The sequence below is a fragment of the Nannospalax galili genome, unplaced genomic scaffold (genome assembly GCF_000622305.1).
Source record: "Nannospalax galili isolate Female #2095 unplaced genomic scaffold, S.galili_v1.0 scaffold1129, whole genome shotgun sequence".
In the NCBI taxonomy this organism is placed as follows: Eukaryota; Metazoa; Chordata; class Mammalia; order Rodentia; family Spalacidae; genus Nannospalax; species Nannospalax galili.
Window position 1 is genome coordinate 728,050 of NW_008359461.1, and position 17,692 is coordinate 745,741.

The 17,692-nt window shown below is 44.9% G+C and overlaps 1 protein-coding gene across 10 annotated transcripts in view; it reads left to right on the top strand.

Moving 5' to 3' along the window:
* Nucleotides 1-8,608: 8,608 nt before the first annotated feature.
* Nucleotides 8,609-17,692, top strand: part of Sipa1l1 (signal induced proliferation associated 1 like 1) — a 315,687-nt gene continuing 306,603 nt past the window's right edge. For 8 of the 10 annotated variants that reach the window (XM_029558705.1, XM_008823218.3, XM_029558713.1 and 5 more), the window contains exons 1-2: nt 8,609-8,726; nt 9,229-9,289. The gene's annotated coding sequence lies outside the window, so the exon portion shown is untranslated. Of the gene's footprint in view, nt 8,727-9,228; nt 9,290-9,599; nt 9,619-17,692 lie in introns of those variants that run through there. The other 2 variants (XM_029558708.1, XM_029558710.1) reach the window with 2 other exon arrangements.

The window sequence follows — 17,692 nt, forward strand, 5'->3', positions numbered from 1 at the left end:
GCCAGCTGGGGGTAAAGGGGGGCCCTTTTTAAAAAAAAAAAAAAAAAAAAAAAAAAAGTTCCAGTCTTTAAAAAATTCAAACATTTAAAAAGTTCAAAGTCTTGGGGTTAGAGAGATGACTCAGTGGTTAAGAATACTGGCTGTTTTTGCAGAAGACCGTGGTTCGAATCCCAGCATCCACATGGCAGATAACCATCTGTAACTCCAGTTTCAGGGGATCCGACACTCTCTTCTGTCCTCCAAGGGCACTGCATGACACTGGTGCACTTACACATAGGTATAACATGATATACACATAAAATAAAAATAAATAAATAAATAAATTGTTTAAGTTCAAAGTCTCTCTAAAAAGTCTCTTAACTTTGGGCACCTGTAAAATCTAAACTCCAAAACAAGGTAAGCACTGTCTTATTTCAGAAGGGAAGATGTGGGCACACAGGCAAAACCAAAGCCTAGCAGAGTAGTTTAAGACTGGTCTGGGATTCACTTCTGATCTTCTGGGCTCCAAAGGGTTCAGGCAGCTTCACTTCTCTGGCTCTGCCATCCACAGCACACACAGTTTGTCTCGTAGGCTCATGCAGGCTCCACTCCACACCTGTTGCTGCCCTTGGTGGTCATCCTATGGTCCTGGTATCTCCAATATGCTGGTGTCTCATCTGTAACTGAGGCTACACCTTCACCAATGGCCTCCCCTGGTCTCTCAAGGTGCAAAGTCTCAGCTCCTCTCTGTGACTCCTTCATGCTTTCAATACCAGAACCATGTAGGAGACTATTATACTTTATCAAGTCATGCTTTCAGCTTGAAATGGAGGCTCGGGCTCCCTCTGGACCTCAGCTTCTGTGTGCAGACCCTGAGGAAATACTTCCCAGAATATTTTGTCATAATGATGCTGCTCTCTTATTACTCACAGATGATCTTTCAGCTCCAGGTAACCAGCATCAATTGTCGCAGTAAAGCAAAGGTTTCACTTCAGTGATGCTGGTCTCTTCTTAATCACAGCTGATTCTTTAGCTTCAGTTCACTGGAAACCACAGATTCTCAATTCAAAATATCACACAAACATCCCTGACAATCTCTGCTTCCCTTTGAAGCTTCACAAGCCAGGTTTCCATAGTCTATACCTCTTTCAGCATTATCATCCAAGTTCCTATAGAACGGCTCACCACAAGCTCCAAGCAATTTTCTAGTCCAAAGCTCCTAAAACTTCTAGTATCCTCCCAGACATATATGGTCAGGTCTGCCACAGCAATACCTCACTCTGGTAACAATTTCCGTTTTAGCTGCGATAAAAGCACTGACCAAAACCAATTTGGGGAGGAAAGAGCTTATTTCATCTTATATCTCCCAGGTCATAGTTCATCACTGAGGGAAGTCAGGGCAGGAGCTCAGGGCAGAAACCTGGAGCAAAGACAATGGAGGAATCTGTTTACTGGTTTGCCCCTCTGGCCTATGCTCAACCTGCTTTCCTATACAACACAGGACCACCTGCCTAGGGGTGGCACCACCCACAGTGGGCTGGGGCCTTTCCACATCACTCAACAATCAAGAAAATGCCCCACAGACATGGCCACAGGCCAATTCAGTGGATGAAATTCTTCAATTAAGATTTCCTCTACCTAGGTGCCTCACGTTGACAACTATAGCTATCCAGCACACACCCCTTGTCTCTCCACTTCAAGATCACTGATGTAAGCACACCTTCAAGGTCCCCTTTGCCAAATAAGATAAAATAACACAGCTTCTGAGGATTAGACTGTGGGTATCTTGGGAGCAGTTTATTTTGTTTCCTACCCTCTGTTAACGCTTTTACTTTGTTGTTAAATCAGAAGAGCTGGGAACAGTGGCACATTCCTGTGGTTCCAGGTATTTGAAAGTTTGAGGCAGAAGGATCTTTCTGGGTATTTGAGGCCAGTCTGGCAACATAGTAAGACTCAAAGGAAAACAAAAGTACCTCCCAACAAAACAAATAAATACAGAACAGTTTGCACTGAGCATCCATGATGTGGCATTGTTCTAATTCTAGGTGTTAAGAATCCAGCAGTGAATACAAAAGTGCAGTTCCTGCCATCAGGGGTCTCACACCGTAGACAGAAGATATATGATAGACCAACTATGCCAGACGAAGAGAGGAAACTGGAAAAAATGAGGCTAGTGGGACATTTTGATAATTCAAAAAGAGGGAACTGAATACAAAGAAAGGTGATGAAAAGGCTGAGAAGTTAGCTAGGAGGAAGAGACTACTTAGTACCCAGAAAATTTGAAATTGTGCTGTTGGGGAGGAGCCCAAGGGCAGAACCCAAGGGGTCCCACATGCTAGACAAGTACTGTACCACTGAGCTGTACCCCAGCCCAATTTAGTGATCACTACCTCAGCCTGAAAGTATTCAGAGAGTGAGACTGGCTCTTAATCAGTAAGACCTGGGGCCTTTGGAGGTAAATAAATGTACCAGGTATTAAGATACTGCCCGAGGCAGAGCCGTCTGGGGGTGGCTGAATTCAGCTGCAAAGTCCTGATAAGGAAGGCTGGGAAATATGGCCCAAGGGGGCCAGGCTTCCTGTAAGAGAGAACTGTCCATCTCCAGAGATTGAGCAGCCAAATGACCAACCTAGCTACCTTTGTACAGACTCTCCGAAGGAACCCAGGAGTGAGTCATGCAGGTACTTGGGGGAAAAAGCTTTCCTGGCAGAGAGCTCAGCCAGTGCAAGGCCTGGAGGCAGGAGAACACCTGCTTGATGTAGTCAAGGACCACAGGGATGGCTGGGTGCAAAGGAAGAAAAACAAGGGAGTCAGGGAATAGAGCACAGTGGAACTTCCATGCTTGGAGGGTCCACATTCATGGATTCAGGAAATCATGGACCAAAGATATATTTTTTAAAGCAACTGAGTCTGGAGCTGGAGAGTTGGATAAGTGGTTAAGAGCACCAGATTCTCTTGCAGAGGACCCGGGTTCGATTCTCAGCACCTACATGGTGGCTAACAACCGTCCATAACTCCAGTTCCAGGGGATCTGACACACTTGTCTAATCTCCAAGAGCATTATACCTACCATGCAAGCAATACACTTATACACATAAAAATAATAAAAAAAGAAACTGAGTCTGTATTAAGGCTGGGGTGTAGTTCAGTGGTTCAGTGCTTGCCTAGTGTGTGCAAAGCTCTGTGTCCAATTCCAAGCATATCCCCCTACCCCATATACATAAGAAATAAGCATTATCTATATTAAACACATACAGATCTCTTTGGGGGAGAGTGGTCACTGTTCTTTAAGCAAGGTATTATAAGTAATATGAAGATGAAGATGCTTTAAAGTATTCTGAAGATGGGCATAGGTTATATGTAAATTCTGTGCCATTTTATACACAGAACTAAAGCACTGGGTATGGTATCCAGAGTAGGATGGTGGGTGACCCCCTGAACCAATCCCCCTTGCATGCTGAGGTACAACTTAATTTGTATATTTAGGCTAGAGTTTGAAATTTCTCCCCTCTAATGACACAAGAATCCCTGGAAGGTCTCTGAGCAGCAAAGTGACATAATCTGACTGACTTATACTTTATATCATACATGGAAATGAAATTATTAGGGACAGAGTACAGAGCAGGAAAAACCAGGTACAGAGATCAATAGGGAGACTATTGTGAGAGTCAGGTGAGAAATGGTGGAGAGAGAGGGAGAGGGAGAGAGAGAGAGAGAGAGAGAGAGAGAGAGAGAGAGAGATGCTTCAGGAGCTAGGGTGATGGCTTGGTGGCTAAAGTGCTTACTGTACAAGTGAGGGGACCCGAGTTTGAATTCTAAGAACCTGTGTAAAAGCTGGGTTTAAGTTGCATGCACCTTAACTCCAATGCTCCTATGGCAAGATGGGTGGCAGAGGCAGGAGAATCCCTAGAGTTCAAGGCCAGCTAGCCTGATAAATGCAACACAGTAGCAAATACCAAGAGACCAGGCCTCAAACAAGGTGGAAGGGGAGGACCTATACCTGAGGTTTTCCACTGACTCCAGAATGCTCCATGGCATTCATGCACCTGCATTCACATACAGGAACCTGTTCCTACACACACACACACACACACACACACACACACACACACACACACACACACACCATTCAGTAGAGAGGGAACATTTGCTGGTGTAAAACATAGGGGACAGTTACTGAATCAATGTCCCTCAGTTAGGGAAGAGGGAATTAGTACACAGAGGAAGGACTTAATCTTGGCTAAGAGCTGAGAGCCTTTGTCAAGGGGCAGGAAGCAGAGATGAGTGGGCACAGACTGACGCAGATTGGGTAGGGAGAGTGTGCAGACCAATGCAGGTGGGTACAGTGTCCAGGAGGGGGTGCCATCAGTTTTTCAGCTTGCTTTGTTTCACTCATGAAAGGAGGGAGGCCACCGTGAGGAACACATAGAGGTTTGATGAAGGACAAGGTGTGCATAGTGAGAGACTGGAGATAGAACTGTAGTTCCTTTGCAACTGCTCAGCTAATCAATTATAAAGCAATGGGTATTTCAGACTTATAATAAGCACTATTCTACAGGAGGGAGAATAAGGAATCCTTTCTTTAAAAAATTTTTTTAAGGGGATGGAGAGATGGTTCAGTGGTTAAGAGCACTGACTGCTTTTGCAGAGGAGCTGGGTTCAATTCCCAGCACCCACAAGAGGACCTGGGTTTAATTCCCAGCACCCACAAGAGGACCTGGGTTTGACTCCCTGCACCCACATGGCAGTTGACAACTCTCCAAAACTCCAGTTCCAGGGGATCTAACGCCCTCTTCTGACCTCTATGAGCACTGCATGACAGGGGTACACTTACATACATGCAGGTAATACACTCATACACATAAAATAAAAATAATAAAAGATAAAATAGGATACAATTTTTTAAAAGTTATTTGCTTTTATTTATGTGTGTGTTTTGCCTTCATGTATGTAAGTGCACTTATGTATGCAATGCCCATGGAGGCCAGAAAAAGGGGTAAGATCCCCTGGAACTAGAGTGAAAGATAGTTGTTACCTGCCATGTGGGTGGTGGGATGGAGTCTGGGTTCTCTGCAAGATCAACTAGAGCTTTTAACTATTGAGCCATCTCTCAAGCCCTGGGAATCTCTTCTTAAGGCAAAGTTAAACCATGTGGGGCTAAAGAGATAAACTTATAAAATTCAGCCATCCAATCGACATTGGATGTCATTTACTCTTGGATGATTTGTAGAGCATTTAAGACTTTAATGGTTCAAAGTCATGTTTCAGAATATGTTAAGAGTGCCCTGAAGATAGAGTAACAGCAAGCTTTGAGTAGAATGGTACCAGGTTGGAGAAAACTGATTTTAACAGCAAAGCAGTTACAGCATAAAAATAAACACATGTAATAAAAATCTTAAAATTTCTTTGCTCTTTCCTGTCAGACTTCACTGTATAGTCTGTGCTTTAGGGTGCTTTGTGGAGCAGAAGTGGATAGCAAAGGGGAATGAATTGGTTCTAACAAACACAGAAGCAAAACAAGAAAGAAGTACGGCAGCAAATGAGATGCTCTCTTTGTTAGTAATGTTACAGATCTTTGTGTGGGGGATGGAAGGGCTTGAACAGAGGAGCCAAGAGAAGGAGGTAGGTAGTGGGCTGAGATTTCATCTGTGCTTGGTGAACTCTGTACCCCAGCTCCCTCTTCTGCCGCTGCCCTGTCTGCAACTTGAAACCCTAGGAAGACTGGAGAGGATATAGTAGGAACAAGTGAGCCAGAGAATGAGCAGTTGTAAACTCAGCTTCTTTGGATTTCATTATTTAAATTTCCTTCAGTAATGAGGTTCTGCCATAAATCAAGATAGATGAGTAGCTAAAGGCTTGGGAACAGTAGTTTTACATCCCTGGGACAATTTCTGCTACTCTACTATGCCTGAAGATTAGAGAAATTATTGTTGCAGTTTGATGTTGGAATCCAACACCCTTCTCTTGGGCCTCATAAGAACAGTGAAGAAAGTTAACAGATCTGGCTAGTACTTGGGTCATTTGTTTCAAATGGCTATTTGGGAGTCATAAAACAGGTGGCTTTGAAAATAGTACTTTGAGCCAGGCGTGGTGGTGCACACCTTTAATCCCAGCAGAGGCAGAGGCAGGTGGCTCTCTGTGAGTTCAAGGCCAGCCTGGTCTACATAGTGAGTTCCAGGACAGCTGGAGCTACAAGGAGACCTGTCTCAAAAAGACCCAAACAAACAAACAGACAGCAGTGTTTACTATTCCCTTCCATCTGTTGTATACGGACACATGGGGGGGCACACTCTTAACCCCAGAAGAGGCAAAGGGAGGGGGCTCTCTGTGAGTTCAAGGCCAGCCTGGTCTACATAGGGAGTTCCAGGACAGCTGGAGCTACAAGGAGACCTGTCTCAAAAAGACCAAAAAAAAAAAAAAGTACTTTGTTGGTACATAGAGTCTGACAGAAATCCTTTGAAGGCAAAACTTTGTTAAGTAAATTAAGCAATCATTGATTCATAATATTCAGTAATATTATGAAAGACTGACCTTTAAAACAGATCCACCGGACTGATAAAAAAAAGTTCCACTGTTTCTTTGTAAACATGTAATAGTAAACTGTGTGAGGTGCTAGTGAGTAGGCTCATGGGGCAACCATGAGAATTTGAGTTTGATTCCCAGAATGGTTGAAGGAGAGAACTGACTCCCACAAATTGTCCTCTGAGCTCCATGTATGTACTATGGTTGCACGCACGCACACGCGCGCACACACACACACACACAAAGAATGAAAATGTTAAAAAATGATAAACTGAATCTAATGCCTTTCCTGTCTTCCTTACCTCCTTCCTTCCTTCTTATAGATTTTATTGGTGGCAGTGCGGATCTATTTAGTTTGGGTCTTTCACTTGAATTAATGTATTTATTAAACAACAAAGAATCTGTTTTGAGTTAGTGTTAAAACAAACTACCAACAATGGATTCCATCTGAACTTACTATATTTTTATTGTCTTTGTTGCTGAAACAAGAGAAACTTTAAAATAATCAACATGTTGACAAATGCAATGAAAATGACCTACCACAAAAGGAAACATTCATTTGCTTTTTTATTGTTCGATAAAAAAAGTATCTGTCATTTTTGGGAAACTTTTATAGGTCTGAGTGCTACAGAATTTAAGAGTTCTAATAACCTAACATGTGGGCTACCCCTTAATTTTACAGATGAAGCGTCAGAGACAGTAAATGACTTCTCAGGGAGTCTCAATTACTAGTGGCACAGAACTCAAGCCCAGCCTTCCTGACTGTGCCACTTTAAATTTCTAATATAAAAAATTCCAGGACCGGTGAGGTGGCTCAGCAGGTTAAAGGCACTTGCTGCACAAGCCTGGCCACCTGAGTTTGGTCCCCAGAAGCCATATAAAGGTGCTTTGAAGGGGAGAACTGATTCCAGGAGAGTGCCCTCTGATCTCCTGCTCTCTCTCTCATTAAAAAAATCTTTTATTGCCATATGATTTAGGCTGGAGAGTAACCTAAGAGTCTTAACTGCCTAGTCTTCATATGGTCAAATTCATTTTTTAGGCTTCCAGGTCTACAGACTGAGTCAATAGCACTTCATATTGATGTTCAGGGATGGATCCCCTTTTTAAAATTGAGTGAAGTCACACACCATGGAATCTATATTTACTCCTCCACTTTGAGATCGAAAGTCTAATTTCTAGTAACAGCAGCCATTTTATTTAGGCAGTACATATACAATAATCACCACAGAAGTTTCTCCAACTGAAAGAAATAGGATGAGAAGATTTCATCTTTAAACTCAACAGCATTTTGGAATTAGGTGTAAAGGCGTTTGAGGATGGATGGACGACTTTTGTTTTAAAGTTTCGTTTCTCCCTGCCCTCCTCCATAATGAAGAGGTGTTTTATGAGGCAAAGATAAAGGAGGGAGGGATTATAACCACCAAACAAGGCATGATTCGAGCAGAAATGAGAGAAGTTAACAGTAAAAAAAAAAATTTGACTCTGATGCAGAAACTTACATATCACGTCCAAGCACTCTTCAGGACAAGGAAAGGCAAAGAACTGACGGCACAGAAAGACCGTTGGATTAAAAAAATGACTCGAGATATCCACTACTCACAAAGCCTGCGAAGGCGTTGAGACTACAGGATGAGCCAGATCCTCAAGGACCTGGTCGGGGCGTTGGGGCAGCAGGGAGGGAGGCATGGCGTGGGGACTGGAGATGAGATTAAACAGAAAGGCTGATAAACTGAATACATGGTGCACATACGGAAGTAGAGAGATGCGGTCAGCCTCTTTAGCCAAACGCGTCCAAATCCAGGATGCTGGTCTCCAGAAGCTCTCTCCAAGGGGCTTGACGATCCTCCTTCCACCTCCAACCTTCCCTTGGCCGTGGGACAGCGGAGGAGACAGGTGCAAACTGCACCCACCTGTTGCAGCCCTAGCCCAGGGCTTGGAGACAGGAATCCAGGGCTTTGCTATTGTCATGGCAACTAAGAGTTCTGCGGTCCCCCACCCCCAGCCTCAGACTCCTTCCACTTCCCCTGCCAGCCGGGGGCAGAGCAACTCTCTAATCTCGCGAGACTTGTCTCAGCGCCGAGCCGAGCCGCGGTGATCTCACCCGAGACTTGGCCGGGAGGGAGGGAGGAGAGGAGGGATGGGGCGGAGAGAAGGGCCAGAGCTGCGCCGCCACCGCCGGCAACTTTGTGAACGAGTTCAGTGCGCGCGTGAGCGAGTGAGCGGAAAGTCAGTGCGGCGCCAAGTCCCCGGGTGGAAGGTCCCCAGGGAGGCCCGGGGTTGGGCCCGGGAGGCCGCCCCTCAGCCCGTGCACCGCCGCCCGCCCCGGGGCTCCCTTCCCGCGTCGTCCCCGCAGCTCCGGGGCCCGCCAGTTCCCCGTGGGCACTTACCTGTCCCCTCCCCCGCGGCCACACACCTCTGGCCCCTGCCCCGGGCTCGGCGCTCTGCAGCCCGGACGCCCCCTCGGCAGCGCGCGGTCGGCGGGCGGGATCGGGGGCGCCGGGGCTCGGGGGCAGTGCGCGCCGCCGGCACAATAGTTGATGCCCGGGGACGGGGCACCCCGGTCCCCCGCTGCTCCCGGAGCGCGGCCCCTTGCGGGCAGCCTGCGGAGCGGGGGGCCCCCCTCGGAGCCGGGCTCGGGAGCGCGGTGATCTCGGCGCCTCGGATCTCCGCCGAGGAGGCGGCGAGCGAGCGCGCCCCGACCGTCTGCACGCTTTCTCTTTCTCCCCAGGGAGAGCGCGCGGAGGACGCGCCCGGGACGCGCGGCTGCAGCGGGAGGCCCGGGCCGAGCGGTAAGTGGGTCTGGGTAGGGAGTGCTGACAGTCCACGGCCCTGGCCCTGGCCGGGGGCTCGGGTCTGGTGACCCGCGGCAGGACACCCGGAGGCCCCTGAAAGTTTGATTTCCGATTTGGTGGCGTGCTTGGGAACAGTCCTGGCGGGCGCGAGTCTGGGCTCCGGCGCGCGCACGCTCGCACCTCGGGATCCAGATCTGCTGGTCTAGGCGGAGGGTGGCCGCGCGTCTGGGAGCCCCGCGTGTACCCCGGGTGGCCGCGCTCCCGGTGCTGCTCGGGTCGGCAGGAGCGACCCTTCCCCATCCGCCGCCTGGGTGAGCGATTTACAGGTGTGCTGGAGGGAGCAGGCCGAGTGGGCTGATGGTGGAGAAGGGACTGGTTCAGCTCCCGGCCCTAGGTTGTTAATTTCTTTCTTGGAGGGGGGTGTCTTCGAGACTGGAATCCGAGGATGCTCCAAACTTGCATTCCTTGGAGGAAGTAAACCGCGAGAGGGCTGGAGAGGCGAGAGGGTGGTGCTGCATAAAGAACTTTTCCTCCTTTTGCCCTGTTTCCAACTTCTCTCCTGACCTTAAAGGCAATGTGCCAGGTTCGTAAATCGCTCCACGGCTTTTCTAGGTGGGCAAGTAATCGCGTATGGCAGGTTGAAATTTCATCGGGTTCATGGTTTCTAAAAAGAGGCACGGGAAATCTCTGGCTTTCAGGGGAAGGTGTTCACAGGATTGTTGGCATTTTTGAAGGGGAAGCTTTTGGGGACGGATGGCCCCTAAGACTGCCTTGCACTTCATAGATTTTATTTTTCATGAAGGGTAGTTGAGAGGTAGCATTCACTGAAATTCATACTACATGCTACACGATTACATTTCTAGACTGGAGCCAGTGATGCGATGCAAATTTAAGAGGGAGGTGTCGACTTTCATCAGGTTCCAGGTCTATCTGGATGAACTGGGGCTGGCGTTTCCTCTATAAAGCGAGCCTTTCATGTTGAAACTCTGACTCAAGAGTCTTAAAGCCATTGTTTTTATACTGGTACTCTGTGGGAGTTAAGTATCAACTTTCTCTTGTTTTCTCAAATACAGTATCTTCTGAGGCAGATTCTCTGGCTGAATCTTTTGGACAACTACCGCGTTAGGTCCCAACGGATTGCTTCTGCAGCTTAGTTTAGGAGCAGTCATTTCTGTGTCTTATTTAACGACTTTTCCATATCCATTTTTCGTTTTCTGAGAGCTGCAATTAAGCTGCCTTTACCAGGGTTATACAGAGCAGTTAAAGGTTTAATATGGTCACTGATGTGCCCAACTATGAGGTGACATCCCAGTTATTAAGTAGAATATTATTATTGGAGCCCATGAAATAAATGATTTATACTAAGGCATTAACAGTGAAAAGTGCTTTAAAATGACTTGGGTGATGGTTTGATGGTTGGGGTAAAATAAGACACTTGGAGGACTGAATGCTTTTGGTGTCACTGTGGACTTATTTTCTTACCTCATTAAAAGACTCTTGAAATGGACTATCATTAGATTTCTCCAGTTGCTGTGAGATGTTGAACAAGTTTAGCAAGTGGCCCAGCAAGCAGTCAGTAGGTGTAGCTGTTAGCCTCTGCATTTTCTGGTCCTGTTCTTTGAGTTTGAAACCACCATTCCACGGCAGTGAACTTTAAGATTTGATGTGTCTGACAGTGATAGTTGTGACTTGATGACAAGATTCTGTGGAAAGTTTGACTTGAATTCATGGTAATAATGATTCCTAAGCACAGATTCCAAGCAGTTCACAGACATGACATACTGAGATATAACTCCTCCTTTGACTCTACCCTTTCACTGCATTTTCTTGATTTTATTATCTATTTCATGTTTGCTTTGATTTATGTATGTGATATTGGTGGAGTCGCCTCAATTTTTTTTTTAAAGCAACTTAAAAAAGCCTTTTTAGGGGGCTGGAGAGATGGCACTGGCTGCTCTTGGCAGAGGACCTGGGTTCGATTTCCCAACACCCACATGGCAGCTAACAACCATTCATAACCCAAGTTCCAGGGGATCTGATACCCTCTTCTGACCTGCGCAGGCATTGCACGACACAGATGTAGTTACATAAATGCAGGCAGTGCACTCATACACATAAAATTGAAAAAAAAAAAAAACTTTCTAGAAACTTTATTAACGTGTCATAGATTGAGCATTACTTGAGATTAGCAGTTATATAGACTTTGGGGATCTTGGTTGACAGAGTTAAGATGTGTATATATTGTATACTTTGAACCATTTAATAAATGACTTTTAAAGAGGTATCTTAGAACTGTGAGGCAGGAACATGCCTATCTGTATGTTTATTGGCCCAATCCACGTACAATCCATGCACAAATGGTATGTATATCCTGAAGGTTTTCAAGTGACAGCTTAGATTTGAGCCTTTTGGTTCACTAACCTAATTGGATTTGTTGCCAAAGAAAACAAATAGAAATAGGATCCCCTCCCCCTAATAAAGAGCGAGAGCTCTGCTGGAGTATGCTGCTTTGTTTTGGCTCACAGCATAGAACTGAATCTCAAAATCTGCCCTTCCAATATCCCTGTGTTCCTAACCTTTTTAGACTTGTGAGTTCAGTATTTACTGAGTGCCACATCTAGATGTTCTCTGGGTTTGTATGATTCTAGTGGTGTGCATGATTGTGCTTGGCTTTGTGGAACTGTTGGTCCAGGGCATCATGTATACTCAGGTACGCATCTCGGTATGACAGTACTCTGATGATCAAGGTTTTTTTGCATATGAGAAAATTAGTTTTAAAACAAAAGTTCCAAATATTTATCTTCAGAAGGCCTGGACTTCAAGTACCTGCTCTGCTACTTTCTGACTGTGGTGATCTTTAAAAGAAACAATTGAGGGCCTGGGCTGCGAAGTTAAGAGTACTGGCTGCTCTTGCAAAGGACTTGGGTTTGGGTCCCAGCACCCACATGACAGTAACAACCACCTGTAACTCCAGTTCTAGGGGATTCAGCGCCCTCTTCTGTCCTCCATAGGCATTGTATGGCATGGGTGCACTTATATACAATACACTCATCATACACATAAAATAAGTAAAAAAAAAATTGAGCCTGTTTCTGAACTTCCCTGTCTAGTTCTGCAATGATGTGTACACAGTTTCACAGTTTGCTATGGAACTCAGCCGGAATATATGTATGAAAATACTTAGCAAACCTTTATAAAGCTTTCTTTGCAGTTGTATTTTCTTTCTTTTGATGGGCAGATTCATGAGTTGTTGAGACTAGAAGGGATTCTGAGCATAGTTCATTTGGCCCAGCTTTCCAGGTGTACACCCGAGGACACTGAAGGCCAGAGCGTTGACATGATTTGCTGAAGATTATAGAACTTTTTAGCAGTGGATATCTCTGAGCCATCACTAGACCATTTTCCTTCCTGATTGAAATGTGTTTCTTTGTTTCTATTTTTTTTTCTACTGTAAAATTGATTGTAGTTGAAGTTTATTTTCTACTTTCTCTACCTACTTAAGTATTCAGTATTTTGAAAATTATTAAAATAGGGCTGGAGCGATAGCTCAGTGACTGGCTGCTCTTCCAAAGGACCTGGGTTTGAGTCCCAGCATGGTAGCTAACAACCATCTGTAACTCCTGTTCCAGTGGCTCCAACCACCTCTTCTGGCCTCTTCAGGCTTTGCACAACATGGATACACTTATATACATGCAGGCAAAACACCCATACACATAAAATAAAAATAAATAAAAAATTAAAATGAGAAACAAAACTGAGGAAATAAAAACAGCATCAGTGTAGTGGTTGGTACCTAAGCTTTGGAGTTTAACTTAGATTGCTAAGTTACGGAAAAAGAAATCCTAAATTAAAGTTTCTGCACGGCAGAGCCCATGAGCTTACTTTTTTTTTGGAAGGATAGCTTTATTACCTCAATGTCCAATATACTTATATGCTCTTTAGAAAAGTCAAACTTAATTTCTTCTAGTTCACCTTTTTCCTCCCTTCTTAAATTTACTTGCAAAAGGAAATAGTTGTATTCTTCATGTTTCTGGATCAGTGGCAACTGAATTGTTTGTCTCTTGGCTGCCTGGAGGAATTGCAGAGGGTGTTTGAGGGGTAAGAAGCAGTCAGGTGGAGGAACCTTTTATACATACAGCCAGAGTGGAGCCTGCTGTGAGAGCTGCCTCAGGAGCTGGTTGATGGAGCGCTGCCCTACTTCCCTGGTGTGAGCCTGGAGTGGAGACTGCCTTTTAGGAGAGGGCCTGTCCCTGTTCTGGGAGGGGCAAGCATTACTTTATTGCAGGGTTCACAGAGAGGTCTGTGCTGTGTGCTATGTCATCACTTGAGACTTGACAATCCTTGAGACTTGACAATCTGTGCTTGCGGCTCAAAGTCCAGTAGCCACCTTGCCACTACTTTTTTCATGTGGGAAATAAATTGGCCTCATTGCATTTTTGCTTTTAGTTGTTTTCAGTGCCTTGCTAATTAAAAACAAAAAACAAAAGATACTTGTATGGCACTTTGTGTTTTAAAGGTATATATGTTGATTACTCTTAAATGATAGCTCATTTCTTCTCTCACTGAGATTTTGATGAGCTCTGGCGAACCATAGGAGGCTGGGAATGAGCGCATGGTGCTTGACCTCTTAAACACAGGTGATTTGAGTGTGGAACAGAAAGACACAGTGTGGCTTGATTGGCAACCAAGAGGGTAGGGAAACACATCCAAGCATCCTAATGCTTCTTTTGAAGGAAGGGAAACTACCTTCTTGTCTCCATTCATATTCTTCGTTTATTCTGCCTGGATGGAATAAGATGCAAAGAGTGTTTTCGTAAAGCTTTTGATGGAAGATTCCCAAATGGTGTGGAGGGACAGGCGTGCATTGGAGGCCTGTTGTAAAGTAGGGTAAGCTATTTGTTGGCCTCTAGAGGTCTGAGATGAGAATTTCCAGCCTGTAGACTCCTAATTTGTTACTTGACATGTTGCACTAAGTTCTCTCTCTAATTAGAGTTGTAGTATACCTAACTTTAAGTTGTGGGAAACCGGCAATTATGTAATGTTAGACTGGAGAATATATTGCTGGCTTAGAGATGGCGTTACTGACATTGGGGTCACTCAGAGGCAGCTGGAGCGACCGGACATCCAGCCAACAGTTGCTCTGGGATTCCTTTATATCCCTTGCCCCCGAGGTCTAGTCTAGGTTAAATGAATTTCCCAGTCACTAAAGTGAACTTTGGTTTTTCCTTTCTGCTTTTTCTGTTAAGCTTTCTACCCTAGTGTGAACAGGTGTGGCCATTGATTGTTTTTGTGGTTCACTTGGTGCCTTGCTTCCTTTGGTAATGAGCTCTGATCTGGAAAGTTTGAGATTAAAAAAACAAAAACAGAGGGTGCTGAAAGCTATTGATCCTACAGCCCGGGGCTTGACTATGATCTCTGGCTTTAACATTTTTTAAGGTTTTGTTTTTCTTTTTTATTGAGTATGGAGATGAAATCCAGGGTTTTAGGCTTGGTAGACAAGTCTCCTATCACTGACCTACACCCTCAGCCTTGGTCAGTATCTTATCATCCCACTCCCATTATCTTTCTGTGCTTGTTTTGTAAATGATAAGATTTCAGTTTAAGGTCAGCCCCTTGCATTTCTTTGTCCATAGTCTTTAATGCCCAGATTTGGTTTTTACCAGTTTCTTTTCTTGATGCTCTCAGAGAAGCAGCTGGTAGTTGAGCTGTCTTAAGGAAGAGAACCTGCTTGTTAGGAGATCTATGAGATGTCGTGCCAAGTTTTTTTTTGCCAGATTTTACTGCTTGTGTCATCTGTGTGTACCTAGAGGGGATAAATGGAAAGTCAGTATTCTCATAAGAAGCACCGAGTTGTGGACTGAGTGGTATAGAGGTCTTCCCTAGTGTTTGTGAGGCTCTGGGTTCAATCCCCAGCATCCCTGATTAGAGACATTTTGATAAAGAAGCCCAGCTGGGACTCTTCTGAACTATGCTGCCGTATTACTTACCTGCTAAAGACTTTCCAAAAGCCTGTGCTCACTCAATGAGAGTCAGTGTAGAGCTGATTGATTTTTTTTTTTCCCCCGCTTCCAAACCGTACTTCTGCCCACTCCACTGAAGACTTCAGAAGATTCTGCCAGTGTGCTGTGCTGTAGTCTAAGCAGCCAGTAACCCCCCCCCCCCGTGTGTGTGTGTGTGTGTGGTCTGACTTCTAGCTTAGCTTGTGCTAGAGAACTGTCCTCAAGCTTGAATGTGGGTCCTAATCCATCTCCTTTACAGTTAGAGAAATACCTGTGAGTCTTCCCAGAGCTTGGCTCTTAGTTTTAGAATTAAGATGTCAGTAGAACAACTATAATAATTGTATAACAAATCCATGTTTTAGTGGATAAGTGTTGGTCGTAGAGTGCTCTAGGGTTCATGGAAAGGCTTATTAAAAGAACCAGGTGCTGGGTGTGGTGTTGCACACCTTTAATCCCAGCACTCGGGAGGCAGAGGCAGGTGGATCTCTGTGAGACTGAGGTCTGAAAAAAGTTCAAGAACCAGGGCTGGAGAGATGACTCAGTGGTTAAGAACATGACCTGTTCTTCCAGAGGACCCAGGTTCAATTCCCAACACCCACATGGCGACTAAAAACCACGTGTATCTCCAGTTCCAAGGGATCCAACACCCTCTTCTGGCCTCTGCGGGTTGTACAAGATGAGTACACTTACATACATGCAGGCAAAAACTCATACACATTAAAAAAAAAAGTTCAAGAAGCATAGTCTGACACTCGCCTTTGTTGGGATGTTCTGGTGGCCATTTCCAAGGCAGTGTTTTAAGTAGTCTTCAGCAGCTTGTATTGGGTGCGTGTTGGGCAGACTGTGAGTGAATGCTGTGTGTGGGTAGTGAATCGAAGTGAGTTCTATGCAGCGTGCTGGATACCAGGCTGATGAACGTTGAAAGAAGCTTGGTAGGTGACTGCTTTGCTTTACCCCGCAGTGGCTTTGTGTGACTTTTGGTTCTCTGCCAGATAATCAGGCGCATAGTAGTGGCTTAAGAGCAGCTCACTGGGATTGCTGACATTTCATTTTGGAGACATGAAAAGGAGTCTTCAAATCTTCGGCAGAGTTCTGTTCATTGAAAAAGATAGCTTAGAAGACTAGAAATGACTGCCGACGGTTTCAGGGTCAGGCTCTGGCAGGGTGGGTGGGACATGTCAATTCAGTTTGGTAATTGTATGGTGCACCTAAAAAATGTGGTAAAAACACAAGTATGGAGTTCAGTAGTGTTAAACCTATTCATATTTTTGTGTGTGTGTGAAACAGCTCCAGAATTAATTAATTAATTAATTAATTTTGAGACAGGGTTTCACTGTGTAGTGCTGGGTGGTCTGGGATTAAAGGCATTTGCCAGCTTGGGCTCCAGAATTAAAAAACTTTTACGTATGAAACCGCACATCAAACAACTTCCATTCCTTCCTGTCCCAGCCATCGGCACCTACCATCTTTCTGGCTTTGAATTCGACGACCCTGAACATACATGAATCACATGATATTTGTCCTTTCATGACTGACTGATTTTACTGGGCATAATGTCCTTGAGGATGATCCCATGTAACACGTCAGAATTTCCTTCCTTTTCAAAGCTTACTAACATTCCATTGTATCTGTTGACCACATTTTGCATTTCATCTCTGGGTGGATGTGTGGGTCTGTTTACCTCTTGGCTCTTGTGAGTTTTGCTGTTGTAAACGTGGGCGTACACAGCCTTTCCAGACCTTGCTGTCAGTTCTTTTCGAGGTTAATCTATTACTGATTTTTTGAGGTGCTGCCATCTCACTTTCTGTAGTGGTTTTCCATTTTACCAGTAGTTCAGGAGGGTTCAGTTTCTCCACATCTTTACCAGCACTTGAGGGTTTTTTTTTTTTTTTTGAGACAGGGTCTCCCTATAGCCTCAGCTGATCTGGAACTTTCTATGTAGACCAGGCTGACCCTGATCTCACAGAGATCTGCCTGCTTCTGCCTCCCGAGTGCTGGGATTAAAGGCACGTGTCGCCAGGCTTTATTTGAAGTAGTTTCTCATACCACCTGGTGGCTAACAACAGTCCATAACTCTAATTCCAGGGGATCCTATGCCCTCTTCTGGCCTCTGTGGGTACTGCACACGTGTATGTACTTGCATACATGCAGGCAAAACACTCATACACATAAAATAAAAATAAATAAAGGTTATTTGTATATGCTACTCAACTTTTATCAGGCATATAATTTATAAATATTTCTTCTGTTCCATAGGTGACCTTTTTTTTTTGTTCGTTGTGTCTTTTAATGCACAAAAGTTTCAAAGTTTGTGGTTTTCTGACTTGTCTGTTTTGCCCTTGGCCCTTGCTTTTGGTATCATGTTTAGGAAATCATTACTCCATCCTACTACACCCAGTGT